The 18,656-nt window shown below is 39.6% G+C and overlaps 1 protein-coding gene across 4 annotated transcripts in view; it reads right to left on the bottom strand.

The window, feature by feature from the left end:
- The window catches only part of znf536 (zinc finger protein 536), a 241,578-nt gene that overhangs the window by 197,594 nt on the left and 25,328 nt on the right, over positions 1-18,656 (bottom strand). For all 4 annotated transcript variants that reach the window (XR_003934724.1, XM_030128170.1, XM_030128222.1 and 1 more), the window contains exon 2: positions 18,406-18,487. The gene's annotated coding sequence lies outside the window, so the exon portion shown is untranslated. The remainder of the gene's footprint in view (positions 1-18,405; positions 18,488-18,656) is intronic.

Raw genomic sequence — 18,656 nt, 5'->3', positions numbered from 1 at the left:
ATTGATGCCCATGTTTTGTGGGACCACCTGTTCATCCTGGATACAAGTCTAAGAACCCAGTAAGGGTTAACCCTCTTTGTGGGAGGGAGCCAGGACTGTGTGTGCATGTGTGTTTTTGTGTGTGCCACTTCATACATGCATGTGTGTGTGTGTGTGTGTGTGTGTGTGTGTGTGTGTGTGTGTGTGCATTGGCACCGCCCCGTCTGAAACGTGCCCCATGAGTGGCAGACTGGCTCAGGCTGTCCGGCTGGGAGGGAACGGAGCCCACTGCTGGACCACCTCCCCGCAACACACTCACACACACATTCACGCACACATGCACATATACACACCTAATCCTATGCACATTCCAAGGGGAGCATCTTTCCTCTCCCTCACCCTTTCCAAACTACCTGATCTAGGATGGGGAAAAAAATAAAAGACAATGAAAATCCAAATGGTTTTTGTGGTCAGTTTTATGAAATTGCCTTCAAAAATCATGATTATGGACAGCATTTACAGCTAGCGGTACACTTTACCAGATTGTCTTTATGTACTGAATCTGATCTCTGTACAATCCGATACACACTGCCAGTCGACACTGTAACCGCACACCCGCACTGACCTGCAGACACACTTTCACACATACAAATGCACACAAACCACCTTGAATCATGGTACCTCTCATCATTCTCATAAGCAGCTGAAAACAGGAGGAACCCCAACACACAGACACACACGCATACACATGTACACACACATACAACAAATAATCACCTCCTGGGAGGCAACGAGATGGAGGCGAAAAAAAAAAAAACAGCAATCTTGTCTTTCAAACGAAAAGGGGAAAAATATTTTAAGGGGCAATGAATTTCGTGGAGCTGAATAGGATGTTGGTACATGTTTTACTAAAGGAAATATAATGGCAGACTATTATTAGATCACATTAATCACGAGTGTGCCAAAGGCAGTGACAGCCGCGCTGAAAAGGATTGAAAACGCTGGTAATGGATATAAATTACCCATTGTGTGATAAAAGGATTTTTTCTTCACTAAGAAGGTAAAAGGAATAAAACACTGAGAGAGCCACTAAACGTTGTGTGTACATATTTGCATGTGTATATGTGTACGTATGTGTGAGTGTCCTGCCTGCCTCTGTGTGTGTAATATGTAATAATACAGGGTTATCAGTGCAGGATTAAAATTTTAAGGGAATCAGATAGTGACAGTGAGGCCTCGCATTAAAGGAGCCGGCGACAGAAAAGAGGGAAGGATTAAAAACAGATTAAATTGGTTTGTAGTGACGGAGATGAAAGGAAGAAGGAAGAGAGGGGGGAAGGAGAGTATGTTTTGACAGAGGTCTGTCGGGCTTTTGGCACGGTGATAATGAGTCACATCTCCCGTGCACTGTTATTTATCGCCGACTTGGCTCGCAAACAAAAGATCAATAATTTTGAGCAAATCTAATGTTGTCCTCGCCACTAATGCGCTCGTCCATCACATCTGCCATCTCTACCAAGGAGATGGACTGATTCCCTGTTTATTTGGAGATCAAATGCAATTATATCACATGGCTCTAATAACAGAGGAAGCCCCCCCTCACGTAAATATGTGTGGCGCCTTGGATCATGCCCATGCATATGTATATATAGATATACAGACATGCACAAAGGTGTCACGTATGTGTAAATGATAATATATGTATCGAATGGGCGATGGGTTGCCGTGCCATTTTTCCACATCAATCTTCATTTCTTCCTCAGACCTTGCCTTTGAAATATGAAGTGTGTCAACGGCCCGTCCCCCCGCAACACAGGAGGCACACAAACATCCGTCAAAGCAACACACCCGATGTTCACCAGTTAGCCCTGCAGCACAGAGAGATGAGAAGACAGCAGATCCTTCACTGACAACTAGCCCTGGGTGAGACACTTTCCAGCCACCTGAACTCAATCAGGCCCCGATGGAGGCAGCATTTGGGTATTTCATTTCATCTCCATCCCCTTATTCACTCGAGGTACGTTTGATTTATCTCTCAATGCTGCACATAGGAACGCAAATCGCATTCACAATCTAACGTCAGTTTCAGTGTGGTTATCTACATAGCAGCTGCTTGTTCTGAATCTTCTCAAACCGATTCTGTGTGGTGGTAATATTAGAGCCATTGGAGGTTCAATCCCCTCCGCTGTGTCCCTCGGTGCACATAAAATGAAACCAGAAGTTACTCTCCGTGGTGGTTAATACTGTATCTACCAAGCATTTCCTACATCCACAACACTATCATTTGGGTTTTCATCTGCTGTTCTTGGCAAAACCAAATCAAGTGTGCCTCGAGCCAATCTCCACCACTATGACAGTAAAGCCGGTGGCAGGTGTAAGGCGCTAAGCTCCTTCCACTTCTCCCTGGGTGAGGTGAGAGGAGCAAAACAATGACAGACAAAGGTCACCTGGCCCACAATGCCCCACCTGCTGAGGTGTTGACCTGCCGAACGCACCCCTGAGGCAACAGGAGGAAAGGAATGAAGGAGGGGAAGCATGTAGAGAAAGTATGCAAGCCTGGTAAGACATAAATGGACATTGAAGCGACCAACAAAGCGAACTGTTTGAGCATCATATTGTTAGTGTTGAGGGACAGTATCTTTTTTTCTTGATTAATTCACCTAGAGTTATGTTATTGACTTTTATCAGAAGACAAAAAACACAAAAAGGTAAAAAAAAATAAAATAAAAATCAGTATTCTTTTTCTCCAAAGATACCCCAATTAAGATTATTCCAAACAGTCAATTTTCATATTTGAGTCCCTGATGTACGATGGTGGTCAACAATTACTTTTATGTAATTTTATCATTCATTTCACAGTCTCTGAGGCACATTAGCAATTCAGTGCATGTCGTGACTGTGGGAAACGTCCTGGTTTTTGGAGGGGGTACTCCTTACACACAGGTTGTCAACAGGCTGTTGTATGAAAATGTACCAACATCATACTGTTTTCTGGAAAATGCGCGACAGACACAACCTGGTAAAGCAGGTCAGGACCTTGGCAGGTGAAATAATAAAGCCTTGACATAAGGCAGAGAGCAGGGAGGCACACCATGACCTGGTGCAACCCAAAGCACTTCTAATTCTCTCTCTCGCCCTGTCTCTCGCTGTGCCTTTCTTCCCCACTGTTAACATACCCAGACACCTTACCAGCATGGCACACTTCCTAGATGTTCAGAGCCATGTCAGGGCACAGGTAAAGGTCAACACACGCCTGTAAGTCATAGAGACATTTGCAAGAACATACGGGTCTTACGCGACAGATTTCTTAAAATTCAACTGATGAACCAAACAACCACAGTCAGGTTCAGGTTCAGGTGACTTTATTTATACCCATAGGTAGATTTGTGTTGCAGTTAGATGATGACATCCTTTTGACATTTCTCAAAACATAACGATATGTAACATGAAGCAAAGACATGAGTTGACTATAGACATGATGCAATAAAAGTGCTCCAAGTTCCATCAATCAGGATATGAAAGATCAGAGAGAGATGGATCAATACTGTGATTGTGATAAAAGATAAAAATAAACCTCCGGACTAAGAGCAAGGTTAAAAGAAGTTTGAAGAAGCTAGAAATCCAATAAAAATGAGTTTAAAATCTAATAATAAAAAAAAAAAAAAGTTTAAAACTAAGCCAATACCTGCATAAATACGAGATAAATTCAGCAATAAGAAAATAAATTAAATCAATTATGTGCAATATATATATATAATGGAATGGAATGGAATACTGTTGAGTGTTGTTGTAAAGAACAGATTACAAGGAAATTACAAAGAAGTTGTTATATACAGCCCACAAATGCATGCAGGGATCATCACCTAGCCCTTTCCTTCCTGTTTAATTGACATCCGTATATCAGTGGTAGAAATGCAAATAAGAAAATAAATAATAAATGCAAATAGACAAACGTGGTGCTAATGACACAACCGCACACACTCATCACTTCTCTGGAACAAGAGTGATAAGGATTTGCACGCACACACACAAAATAACAGGTCAGCGTCTCTGATTCACCCAAAGTCACTTGAAAAAGATGTCGTAGTCGACGCTGAAACACATATTACACGCTTTGATTTTCATCTGTCTGTTGAAATATATTTGCACCTACAGAGGAAGTGCGTCAGAGCTGTAAAAAAAAAACATTAGACGCATCTTAGCTTTTTATGTCACAAGAATTCACAACTGGAGGATCCATGCGATGACCGTGTTCAATATTGCCGTAATCATTATTGTCACTGACAGCATCACTATCATCATCAACACCATCATCTGTAATCATCAAGCCATATTTTTTACAATGAATATGGCATGGACAGTCAGCGGATGGTGATGAAGTGGTGTTAGGATATGTTCACACCAAGCATGTCTACAACACCAGTGGATACAGAACTTCAGTTGGTTTGATTAACTCAAGTGCAGTAAGTCTAACCACAGTGAGGGGCATTAACTCATGTCTGCTATAAAGGCTGTAACCTCTAGTGGCATACAGTCATACTCTTTAGTTCAAAGTATTTCAGAGTTTCTAGCTATGACTCATTATAAAGAAGATGGATAATATTTATTTTGTAGCAATGAGCAGCTTTTCTATTCACTCTGAATTTCATTGAAAACACTTCAACTGAAATTTATCGACAAAAACCACCTCGAATCTGACTGGAAATATATTTCTAGGCATCGGACAGACCTAGTTTTCCCCAATCAGGTATACTGTAAGTCTGATACAACCACTAGAAGTATTTTGCTGAATTGCTGCCTTTATTAGTGACAACAGTAAAAAAGATAATCTTTGAATATGTAAAATACAACTTGATTAGGCTGAAGGATGTATCATGGGTTTAAATTAACAGTTCCTTGACAGTTTGAAGAACTTTTTTTATTATGATTACAGCAATTACAATAGGCTTAAAATGAATCGATGCCTCAGAGTCTATAGCTTAAATCTGTAAAATTGCTAAAATGAAATAAATAAAATAAAATAGCAGGAATGCTGGGGCACCGGTTTGACTGATCGTTCCTGCATGTTTCAGGGCTGATGAGTTTATAATATTAAATTTCGGAAAAGCATTGTTCTTCATTCTGATTAAAAAGAAAGAAGTTCCAAAGTTACACTTATATAAAGACTTGGGGTGTGTTTTATTACTGATGACTGAGGTCAGACTCTTCATTCATGTAGAATCTGTAAAGAATTAATGGAGATCATTAATATTCTCTTTTCTGAATGTGAAAAGGAAGAAAATACAGAAACTGTGTTTTTATCTTTTGTTTTTGTTTTTTCCGTGTCTTTCTCTTAGTGGCAGTGTTTAGTGTTGAGGAAATCCTCTGACACATATAATCTACTGCAGACTGACATCAGCCAGCCTTGCTATCATTGCATCCCTATCTCTCTGAGCAGATTGAAGCAGTCTGGGAGCTGGGCTAGACTGACACCGCAACAGCAGCCTTTGGTTCCCAGCACCTAACGCTGCGCTCGTAGCCCGAATATCGCCTGTGGGATTTCACTCCGCACTAAAGAGTCATGTCAAAGATCTCGACAACGCGTGACGTCTCCCTCAGCCACTGCTGTCATGTTCCCTCTGCTTCTCACCCACCCCCCCTCTTTTTTCCTTTTCCTTCCGAGCCTCTCTTGACTCTGGTTTGAGCAGGAGACTTTCTCCCTGAGCGTTTTAAGTTGTCATTTTTTTAAACACACATATCAAAGCCGGGGGTAAAAGAGGGGGGAAAAAAAGACAGATGTTTCTCTTATGCCTTTCTACTGGAGTACAATGAAGCTTTGGAAAGGAAAGTGAGAGAGGGGAGTGAAGAGACGTTTTGTGAGATCTCTTTGCAATCCACATCCTTTCTCCCGACGACTGGCAATACATCATTTGTATTGATGCAATATTAAATTTCAATATCGCATGTCAAAAGGTACAAAATGATAGATCATAGCCTAACTAAATGAATTATTAAAGGCCTACACTGGCTGCGCTATCGGCTTCTCTTACAATCAGCTGTGTCAGAAGAGTGCAGTTGGTGATACTGGCAGCATTTCAAAGCTTTGTCGTTTTTCTTTCCAGCCGCATCCCAGCTTTCTTAATCTAGCTTTCTGTCACTTATTAATGTTCCCAAGGAACTAAAAACCACAGATCTTTCCCTCCTAATAATCAGAGGCTTAACTCACATCCTTTTATTTCCTCAGAATAATTCTTTAAAAAAAAATATAAGTCATAATTAAATATTGAATATTGCATAAAAGATAAGAAAATATGTTTTGTTAGATATGTTAAAAGCAGAAGGGAGAGCGCAGCCGTGGTTAAAGCAGTGACTCATTCTGTGTGGTATGATTTATGTGCTCTTTATGTGCTCTGCGACCCTGTAAGTTTATCTCTATATTCCCTGTCTGATAGAGTGACTTCTTAGTTGTCTCCATGCTTCACCACAATAACACTGTGTACCGGACGCAATGGTTGGCTCTAATTTACAATCTGAGTCAAAGGTCGAATCTTTGACACCTCGTCAAGTTGTGGTTGACGGGAAAAGAGAGGAGGAGAGCAGAGGAGAACCCAAGACAGGACTGGCAGCCAAAGAGATGCTTGCCTAACAAGCAACAAGACATTTTTGTGTAAAAAGTGACAAACCAAAAATAAATAGGTTCTTGTTTTTAACCCTTTAGATTCCTGATGCTTGTCTCCTTCAGAAGGCCACTCCATCAAAAAGCACACATAAGCGATATTGAACTTAACAAGGACATAACGATTGTGCAAATGGACTTTTTCTTCTTTCCAGTCATTTTTATTTTATGTTTTGCAGCCCTGTAACAGAATAATAAATCTTTCTGTCTGATATCAGGAGCTTACCACCACTCTCCTACTTAATGGCTGCCACTTGACAAGTTACTCTTTTCCTCTGTAGTGTGTTTTGTGGCGAGATTTATTTCCAAAGACGACATATCCTTTTGCAGTTTAAAGTTTATTCCAACAGTTGCATATTAGAAGTCCCTTTTCTTGTATGATCTTGACATAAAACCATGAGAGGAAACAACAACGCTTCAGTTTTATTATTTTAAAGGACTTGTTGTGAGGCGCCACAATTTCTCAAATCATAATCTTGGTTAAAAGCAAGGCCATTTAAGGGCACGGAAGTTAATTATTCAGCTTGAAACAGTGGTTGGAAATTAAAAAAAAAAAAAAAAAAAAAGCTGAACTCAAGGTCCACAAACTAGCTCTTTGTAGTACTTTGATCTACATCTCGTGATTTCCTCAGTGGAGTGTTCAGTCATTTTCATGAAAAATAATCAAGTGACACCAGCTAAGAAAAATCATGAGATGCAATTAAAAGCTACAGGAAAAGTCGACGTGAATCCAAGTGGATCTTCAGTGAAAGAAGTGGCTATTACATGATAATGCTAAGAGCCATAACATAATGTGAGAGAGAAGTCATGGAGTTGGAAAAATAACACACCAGAACATCTACCCTATGTTATACTTGCTAACAGTTACATCAGACTAAAATAATCAACCCATTTATGAGTACTGGCATTTAAAGCTTGAGAATTTACCTCACATGTATAAAAAGAATTTATTTCATCTTTTTGCTTAAGCAGATTTTTAAATATTAGCCCATAAAGATATATGTGTTTGTCATTTGCTGATGCCCGAAGCTGTAGTTGTTGCACAGGCTTACGTATTACAGTAAAATAAACTCAACCTTGTGAATATTTTTGTTGCCGGGCACAGCTTCATGATGAATGTCTTAGCCCAAAGTGTCTGTTTCTATAATCAGTTAAACACTTTTAATAAAGCCCGGATGAAATGCAAACAGAGCAGAAGGGTCTTTATGCTTATTTCTGTGTGCTGGTGCCCTGCATGAGTGTTAATTCTCCTGTGCATGTGTGATGTCCTGAATCCTAACCCCCGTGAGGTTTTAATTGCAGGGTCCAGATTGCCGGGGCTGGTTAGGGCCTGGCGACCCCCATGAGAAGTCACAGCCTCCATTTAGCTTCCAGATCCCATGCAAACGAACACAGGGCCCCCGTGTTAGCGTGCTAGCGCTGGCTGGCAAAAATTCAATTTCATCCCCCTTTTTGTATCCAAGCCTGCTGTCTTGCCCTAACGATGCTCTCTCATTCTCTCCCCCAGCCCTCCCCCTCCTCTCGACCCCCCTACTCCCCTTCTCTTTCCTTCTCCCTTCAACAACAGAACACAGTGGAGTCGTTAGGACCCTCTCTTCATTACTTCAAAAAACCAATCATTAGACACCAGAGTATATACGTAATTAGAAAATCACTTCCTTTGCAATCCCGGCTAAGTAGTTTACATACTGTAATTACAGGGACAAAATCAATTTTTAATCATTTCACTGATTGGGCTCATCAGCTCAGTAGGAACATTGTATCCTGCTTGTTGTGCGAAAGCAACATCTGGGCTAAAACAATTACCCTTTTGTGTTCCAGAGCGGCTCTGAAAATGCCTTGCTGCCACTTCCCCATGTCGTGGACGCTCTCTTTCTATCTCTATCCGTCTCCAGACAGCTTTTTTTCTCCTCACTGTGTTTCTTCCTCCCTCTCCTTTCTCTTCCTCTTTCTCTCCCTCCCTCTCTTCCCTCTCTTTCTCTTTCACTCTCTGCCCTTGACTTGGACATGGAGGATCACATTTAAAGCTTTATAAATCAATACGCTATAATAAGCTGCTCTTGACAGAGAGGGAGCGAGAAAAAAAAGCAACATATTGCTTTTTTAACACCTCTTGTGTTTTTGTTTTTTTCATGCCCTTGTTGTTATTGTCATCGATGTTTTTTATTTTTACATTGTTGTCTTTTAGAAAACAGATTTTGTTTGGCCCTGCAGATATATCACTTTATTACCATGTTTGCTGAACATATCTACAGTACGTGAAGTGGGAAAAAAAAAGTGACAATCACAGCTTTTAAAGGAAGTATGTAAAGACAGAAGATGGCAACTCTCTGCCTTCTTGTTGAAGTGAGACATAAAAACATAATCCAACTTCAAACTGCGTCTTCTGTCCTGGTATGTTTCACCCTTCACCGGCTAATAAAATGCTTTGTATTCTTGTCTGAGAGAGGCCCGATCGATCCACATTAGTCTGAACTCTCTCTCCCTCACTTTGAAAACTCAGGAAATCAGATTTCAGAGGGGGAAAAAAATCGGTTAATGCATTGATCACTCGGGCTGTATGCAAATCACATTTGCCTCTATTTTTTTGCTGATCAATAGCATTAATTAACGGCTTCGTTTTAACGGCACCCCGCAATCCCGTTAGACACCGCTGTCGACCTCAGAAATCATCTTCCTCGTCCCTCAGTAGCCATGTAAATGAACAGCGCGTGGCAGGGGCCATAAATCAGGAAATCCAATTTGACCATGAGATCCAGTACTAACAGTAAAATATGAGTGCCAGCGCAGCACGCAGGTAGATCATCCCATATTGGCCCCGATATTATTTATTTATGACAAGGAAACTCAAAAAGAAAAGAAAGTTTTCATGAGAAGTTTTACAACTTCTTCTTGTTTTTGTTTTAGTCAGTTGTAAAGTATTTTAGCATTTTAAGTTTCCACAGAGTATTAGGTTTTAACTTTATTTGAGCAGTGTGTTTGTATGTGTGTAGGTGTGTGTTAGTGTGTGTGCGTGTGAGGGGTATGCCCTGTGTGTTAACCAGCCTTGCTGCTGCCAGAGCTGCTGGTGTGTGGGATTAATAATGGACGCTTTTTGAAATTATTATTATTCCCAAAATGCTCTTTTGTGATTTGCTTTGAAGGGCGTGCATGTACTGTGTGTGTGTGTGTGTGTGTGTGTATGGGGGGGGGCTGAGGGGGCGTTAAGTGAGTAGGGGGAAGGTGGTTTGTGAAAGGAGGGGGGGCTTGCTTGCTCATTTGGAGAGCTTTTCCAATTATACAATTAGTCAGGAATGTAGGGCAGCGGCCTTGGTGTTCCTCCTGCTCCCCGACCCTGGATAGCAAGTGTACTGCACTTTACTTTGCATTCACCACTTTGTTCCTCACTTATCACAATTTACATTAATAGTTAAAGAAGTTTACAACTGAGCATTTAGTGGAATCAGCAGAGGAGCAGGAACAAAGCCAACAAATGCTGACCTTCTTGGTGATTTGGGTTGCGTGTGAACAACTATGACAGGGCACAGTGGTGTTAACAGATAAAGTCACAGGGTCGGGGCTTTTCTGGTCAAATACTATTTGCTTTCGTGTTGAAGGCTTTTTTTCTTACCAAATCCACCAGCAGCTACTTGCTATCCCTCCATGCAGACACATTTCCCACCACTTGGTGAAGATGTATGTGTTCGTGGGATGACTGGTTTGGCCTGATCACATACACCAGAACTCATCGCCCAACTCTTTTGATTCCTTTTCTTCTCTGAGTTGGAGTGATACGATACACTGATTTATGATGAACGTCAAATTGTTTTATAATTTGGCCCCTTTCTGATTGTCCCCTTGCCTGCCTGCTATAGAGCGAGCTGCAATGGGTTTAATATGAAGCAACAACAACAGCCAAGTGCCATCTGTTGGCATGCGGATTTTCTGTAATCTCTCTTTACTGATTACAACGATGACTACACGAACCTCTTAAATAATTATCCTACAATGTAAAAAAAAAAAAGAAAAAATGTGAAATAATTATAATCATTAACTCCCACCAAGTCTGCCACTCCTCCTGCAAATGAAGGCTGTCAGAGAGAGAGATAAAGAGCGAGAAAGAGCAAGAGTACTTTCTTCCTTCCATTTTTTTTTTTTTTTTTGCTGTGATGCCAATCATGTCTTATTTATACCAGCGGGGTAGAGTGCCACACAGCAGTGACAATCTTAACCCAACAACACTGAAGAGGCAACTGTGGGAAAATTGACCCCTCTCCACCCACCGCCCCTGCACCTCATGTGTTTCCTTTTTTTTACTTTTACAGAATAAAATACACCCTGAGTAGAAAGTCAGCTATTAGTTATGTAGCTATAGTTAAGTGCTTTCATTTTATTTATTTTTTTAATATTTTTTTAAATAATCACAGACAGCAAGATATCAGGTCCAGAAGTAAAAAAAAAAAAAAAAAAAAAAAAAAAAAAACCTGCTGGTGACTGATGAAGAAGCTGTGAAAAGCCTCACCAGTTGCCCACAATGCATTGCAGCCTGAAAACAGGTTGCATTTATGTTCAAAGTTGTGACTGTGATCATAAACGTGCTTAACCCATAAAGACCCAAAAATCCCCCATCGACCAAAACCATCTTCTGATATAAACTCTTTAATACCTTTTGATCCACTAATCCTATCAATATATGTAAATAATTGATGTAAAATGCAGTTTGTCATCTTTTCATGGACACACTGGGTTTATGTTCAGTTAATGACAGATTTGACTGAAAAAGTCACTTTTTCCTCAGTTTTTTCTGTTTTGATATAAAAACTTTTGAATTAACTAAGTTTTCATGAGCATCAAAATGAGGAAAATAAATAATTTACAGTGAAAAATGCAAAATACAGAGGATTATGTTATAATTAATGGTGATAAATCACATAAAAAAGGTCGAATAGAGAGAAAAAATCCTTTGTGAACTGCCACAGAAGTAGCACTGGGTCTTTATGGGTTAATCATTCCAAATTAATGCCACACGAACAATACACGTGAAAAAAAGTTTACAACCTTTTCCATGAGGCATTCTGGGAAATGTAGGACAACATAAAAGTAAATAAAAGGCTCAAAAAACATTTCAGGTAGTGGTAAAAATCATCTTTCCTTATTTGCACATGTTAAAGATTTTAAGAGGTTTTCATTTGAACAAAGCATCCCTTATCCCTGACCACGTTTAATATGTCAAGTTTTATGTATGCGTCTGTGGATGCTCATCCCTTTCAACGCTCAGCTCTGTTTACGAATCTATTTCTATATAAGTCATCTGTGTGTATTTGTGTGCATCTGCGTGTTTCTGTGTGTGCCTCGTGTGAGAAATGGTGTGAGAATACGTCAAGGGGAGCATGTGTTAGCTCTGCTTCCAATATGAGGGAAATCTGTGGCACATACCTCCGATATGACACAAGCCAAAACGACATGACTCACCCATGCTATATTTGATTAATAAAACTACAGCCGGCAAAATGTGTTCCAAAACAACACTGCATTACCAAGGCGAGGTTTGACTGGAAAATGTAGCATCATATTATTTTTGTTATTGATGTATGAAGATGAAATATTGCTCTGCGGAGCATGTGGTATTTCAAAAATATATATATTATTTGAAGGTTACATCTGCAGTTAAACATGTCTTTACTTTGGTGAGGCATAAGTGAAAGCAGGCTGATATTTCACACAGGCTGAAGACGACAGCTGCCATATATGTTTAATCCTCACCGCCCTGAATCTTTTTCAATAAATGTTATAACATGAATTTTCCAGCTTCAAGAGAAAAGGTTTCCATTGATTAGCACTTTACAAGCAATCAATTTTTACAAACCGGCTTGACCCCCACCTCTCTTTCTCTGTTTCTCAAAAAGCCAACTCTCTGGATGAGGGTCTATTGCGAATTAAAAGAATACAGAGAAGTGAGTGTGGCTGAGTAATTATTGGATAGAGGAGAAGAAGGAGGAGATATATCAATGGATTTAAGGCAGACAAAGACAAATGTGGGAGAAAAAGTCTTATTTCTACTGTATGAGTAGTAAGGCCTGGCCATGATGATGATGATGATGATGATGATGATGATGATGATGATTCGGTACATTTGTGGTACAGGGGTCTTTGGTTTGAAACATTTCCGATACAGTGAAGGAGACCAATGTGTGTGTGTGTGTGTGTGTGTGTGTGTGTGTTTGTTGTGGGGGGGGGGGGGGGGGGGGGGGGGGCGCCATGAAACTTAACACGCTTCAAACATCCATCCCTGCTTCTGTGCCTCTGTTAGATCCTGTTGTCATGTTTACCCCACCTTATCGGTGCACCAGCCTCAGAATAAAGTGTTTGGGTTTTTTTTTTGCGCCCCTGCAGAATGTATATAGGCTGGAGTGTCGATAAGGGGGCGCAAACATGACAAACTGATGGGGCCCAACATCTGTGAGGGGCCCATAGAGTAGTGGAGGGGGTCCAGTGGATACAGGTTAGAAGTTGTGAAAATTTCATGTAAGATCCGCTGTATAAGAGAGGCATAGAAGTCGGAAGTCGGACGTTGAAAGCATGTTAAGTTTCAGTTTCATTTCACGCTATCGTAAGTGACGTTATGTATGGACCGCACCCCCCCCATAATAGATTGACAAGATACTGAATTTTATAAAGGGTCCACAATGTTTACCTTTCATGGGCCTCACAATTGGTAGAGGCACCCCTGTATACTGGGGTGCCAATAAGGGGGGGGAGGGGGACATGACAAATTCATGGGGCCCTGTGTTTGTGGGGGGCCCATAAAGCAGTGGAGGGGGTCCAGTGGAGACAGGGTAGAAGTTGTGAAAATTTCGTGTAAGATCCACTGTAGAAGAGATGCATAGAAGCCAGGAGTTGGACGTTGAAAGAAGGTTTAAGTTTTAGTTCCGTTTCATGCTAGCAAAAGTGATGTTATGGTCAGACCCCCCACCCCAACTCCAAAAAATCAACAAGAGACAGAACCTTATGAAAAGGTCCACCACGTTTACCTTTCATGGAGCCCACAATTGATAGCAGCACCCCTGCCTGCGTATAGGGGAAACCCTGCACATGGGTTTTGCTTGCGGCCACCATGCTTCCTGAGCGCTTGTGTTCTTCACTACATGTATTCATTCGGTACACCTCCGTATTGTGTCGAAGGCCCCGAATCGAAACAGTTCGGTACAAACGAGTGCACCGTTACACCCCTAATGATAATGATGACAGTGCTGATTACAGAAGCCGAACATGGTATCCAAACACCACAAAGTAGATCTATCTCTCACTTGTAGATGTCATACGACGTCCCATCACTCACCGACACACACTTATACAGTAAAGGCCATCATTTGAGAGATGGGGTGGCCACGCTCCTCCAGCTTCACGAGTAATGGCTTGCACCTGTTTACCATGTCACCTCTGTTTGTTAATTGTCTCCTTGAGTTTCATAGAGGGGAGGTGGTGGCGTCCTGGCTTTGTGACAGGTAGAGGGAACGTCACCGCTCCTCCTGTACTAAGGATGTGAAAGCAGGAGGGAGTATGGAAAGGGGGGGTCCCATTAGAGAACATGGGATGAGCCAAATCTTTTTTTTTTCTTTTTTTTTTTAGAAATGTTTCACAGTCATGTCCAGTAAGTATGCTAATAGCTGATTAGCATAATCCAATCCAAGCATTAGAACTTGCAGCATTAAAGATGAGCGGTTGGGTAATTCAGATGATTCATACCTCAACCAGGAGTTCATATGCAGACGGTAACATTCAGTAAAATGTCTCTCAAATAAGCAAAATTATAATCATGAATTCTGGATGTAATAAAGAATAACCAACAGAATAATGTTTTGCATCTTACTCTGAGAAAACACTATTTTATGAGGAAGGAATACTAACCCAACAGAGGAGCACCTCTTCAGCAGTGAAATAACTAAAGCTGATCCTGTTATGTTGATTACAGGGAATCTCCAATTTAAAATATTACAGATATTGTATTAAGATCTGAAATGTAAACTAAAATATGTGCCAAATTAACCTGTTAAACTTTAATTTTTTTTTTTTGCTGTTCAACTCATTCCACCTATTGGCTGTGACTGTGTTTCCATTTTACCCTCAAAGACATACACAGACGCTGGTGTCCAAAAGGATTTACTGCTCTGAAATGTTTAATAATTTTTTAATCCTATCAATACATTAAAATAATTCAGGTAAAATGTAGTTTCTCAGCTTTTCAGGTACATGAGAAATGGCCTATATGGACACTTAGAGTCATTTTCTGCAACACTGATTCACCAATAAAACTCATGTAGTTTGACAAATGACAATGGTTGTACATTTTTACATTCAGTTAATGTTATATCTTGCTGAAAAAGTCACTTTTGTGATATGATAACCTTTGAATTTACTCAAGCCTTTATGAAAACCTATATGATCAGTAGATTAAATATAGGAAAAACCCTGATTTTCACTGAAATCTACAAAATTCAGAGAATAATATTACGATATAACAACAAATGTGGAGAAAAACTTCATTTGGAAGTTGTCACAAAAATAGTTTTAAGTCCTTAAGGGTAAAAAGTGGCATTTGTCTCCCATCACAGCCAACAAAAGATTATTACCTGCTCAAATGAATCTCGAGGTTTAGTGTTGTCTGTAAATAATAAAATCTTAATCAAAATTCCTTTTAAAGAGATATTTTTTTTTTAAAAAACAGATTCTAATTTCGATGCAATATATTCCTGCCAAACCCCATGCCTATCTAGCATTAGCAGCAGTGACATGAGTTAGAGGTGTCTTTGTGAATGTCACTCAGACATATCCTGCAAGTGCTGCCAGAGGTGCAAATACATGTGGTCTGACCCTGGGCCTGGAAAAAAAAGGCTTTGACACTGCCATGAATGCTCTTTCGCAGCTTTTTTTTTTTTTTTTTTTTTTTTCAGATGGTAAGCCTCATTCCAAGACCACATTCATTAGAAAATAAAGTGTAAATCCAAATATAGTTAGTAATACCACAATTTCATAAGACTTCTAACATACAGTATCATTTACTAGTACACTGTAGGGCTGGGATTATATGACCATATTTTAAGGTACCCTAACCCTCATGATCCAGAATCTAATTCATAATTTTTTCACCTCTTATAAAATGTAGTCTAGCTACAACCAAACTAAGCTGTGTTAAAGGGGTCATATTTTGTGTTTCTAAAATAGAATTATGCATTTTAAAACATTTCCCTGTGGTCTACATAAACTGTAAATGCTATGCTTGGGTCTGAATTCTTCATTAATTCAACCCCCCAGATCCATCTTCAGCCCTATTTCTGAGTAATGACACCAGAAAGGTTGTTTTGAGCGCTGGTCCTTTAAATACAAATGAGCCACTTCACGCCCCACCCCCTCCGGGTTGTTGGCTGTGCTACTCTGTCCTGTTCAACCAACAACTGAACATTTTAGGTAATTGACTCGAAGTTTGGACATATTTTCAGTATGGACTACAATCGCTGCTGCTGATAAACAACTATATCGTACTTGGAGAAATGTTTTTTAGAAGTCTTGACCTTATATGTGCAAATATTGTGATGTAACTAGTTATAAAACATAACAAATTAAAAAGGAATTAAAACAGGTTGTAGAAATCCACTTGATTTTTGCCAAAATGAATATAAAGATAGCTTTGCAGCACCTGGAGTTTTCAAATTCTAACTTTTTCAACTATTAGGGTCCAAATGCACAAATAAATGAACCAAAGACTAATAAAAGTAGGTTTAGCAAAATATGACCCCTTTAAGTGTTTCAGAAAATGAATGAATGAATGACTGGACTGACGTTTTTTTTCTCATATCTCAAAGACAAACATGCACATTTTCATGTACTTACAGCTGCAGTGTTTCCATTAATGACTGTGGTGGCATATTTTGCCCTGTTGGAGTTTTATAATGAATCGATAACATTTTCACACTGGCATAGCACTGTCGCTTCTGTGAATCAGACTCAATGCATGTCAGAGTTCAGAAGCCAGACTCACAGCCAACAGAATTATGATGATTCTTCATCATTATTTCATCAACAGCAGCAAAAAAAAAAAAACCTTAAATAAACAGAGATAGGAAATGGATTGAAATAAACTCAGTAAGAAGCAACATGTGGCTGTGACAGTAATGTTACAAACAAATGAGGGACTAAAACCAAACCTTTGCTGAGTAAGAAAGTGTTGACTGCACTGATATACAGTATATATTTTTCTGTATAATACCTCTAAATGGTAGCTCATATGCCAAATTAACCTATAAAGACCAAAACATCCACCATCAATCAAAACCATGTACTGTTCAAAAGTGTTTAATATATGTTGATCCACTAATCCTATCAATGCATGTAAATAATTGTCAGTTTGTCATCTTTTCATGGTCATCAGATATGACCCATTTTGACATTCAGAGGCTCTGTAGTGAATGTGGAAACACTGTCATCTTCTACAACATGGATTTACTAGTGAAACCCATAAAGTTTGATCAATGATAGTGGATGGACACGTGTTTTTACATTTAGTTAGTGATGTCTTAGCTGAAAAACTCACTTTTTCAGTTTTGTTTTTTTTTGTTTGTTTGTTTCTGATATATTAACCCTCATCTGTAATCTGAGCTTTTATGAACATCTACATGATCAGTGACTTAAATATAGGAAAATACCAGATTTTTACTGGAAAAAAGCAAAAAATAGAGGAAAATATTAAGATAAACGGTGCCAAATTGCAAAAAAAAAAGTTTAAATGGAGAGATACATTAATTTGGGGACTACCATAAAGGTAGCACTGGGACTTTATGGGTTAAGATCAATCACGATCTAAGATTATGAGATCATCCAGCCCTTGTGCACTGAATGCTACATACAGCCGCAAAAAAAATTATCAGACCACCAAAAGTCATCAAAAACAATGGTTATGCAATCAAGTACTAACTCCTGTGTGTATCATGTGATGAAAACAGGCAGAAAAGAAAACATGGAATGCCTAAAAGCACTGTTTTTGTCAGTACAATGCCATAGCTATTGATGTAAGAACTGAAGTGATTTTGGTTATTATCAAGAAAGCATGGAAAATGGCTAGATGTCAACTTTTAAATTAAACTCTTATGAGCTATTTTTGTTGTTATTATTATATTCGTCCAAACAAATGTACCTTTAGTTGTACCAGGCATTAAAATGAACAAGTAATTAAAGAAAACAAGGGTGGTCTAATAATTTTTTTATGCGACTGTATATGTTTACATGCATGTGTGCAAAATACACTAGTAATAAAACTGAAAAAAAAAAAAAAACTTTTCTGACATATGTTAAGATGTAAAAACTGTTCATATGGCCTTGCAAAATTATGAATGCATTTATTTACCACCTGAGAATGCAAGCACAGTGTGTATGTATACAACAGGAATGTACTTTTATGCATGGTGTGAGCTTAAACTTTTATTTGTTATCCCAAATGTGTCTGTTCAGATTATGAAAGTGGCTGGGAAAAAAAAATGGTGGTGAGAGATAGCGACTAACTCTGAGGTACTCTGCGACAACAGCCACCAGCAGACGCAGTAATGGGCAGCTCCAAGGTAAGAATGTCTGTGACCAAGCAGCATGGCGTTGCTTAACAAGTGCACGCTCAATTGACTTTCCCTGGATAAACAAGGATTCAAATGAAAACAAAAGATGCGTGCATGCGTGGGTGTGTGTAAAGTGTGACAGACACCTTTAATATCCTCCCCTTTTCCCGTGATCAATCGGTGTGATCGTACCTGTGTGACTGCCGCCGCACGAACGAATGCCGGATGTCAGGAAGAGCGCCGACAGCTCCACAGAAGGTGGGACGACAAGAGCCTGTAAACAAAGCATACACATCAGGAAATTCACAGTCAACTGCATTTGAAGCTTGACAAGTTTTCAACTGTGGCAACAGAAGAGAAGTACCCATTAAAACACTGTGTGCTGAACACCCCCCCACCCTCCAACCCTCCCCTAAAACCATCCCGCATCTTTATTTTTCCTC

The sequence above is a fragment of the Sphaeramia orbicularis genome, chromosome 3 (genome assembly GCF_902148855.1).
Source record: "Sphaeramia orbicularis chromosome 3, fSphaOr1.1, whole genome shotgun sequence".
Lineage (NCBI taxonomy): Eukaryota > Metazoa > Chordata > Actinopteri > Kurtiformes > Apogonidae > Sphaeramia > Sphaeramia orbicularis.
The sequence above is the reverse complement of the archived record's forward strand: the minus strand, read 5'-3'. Positions and strand labels throughout refer to the sequence as shown.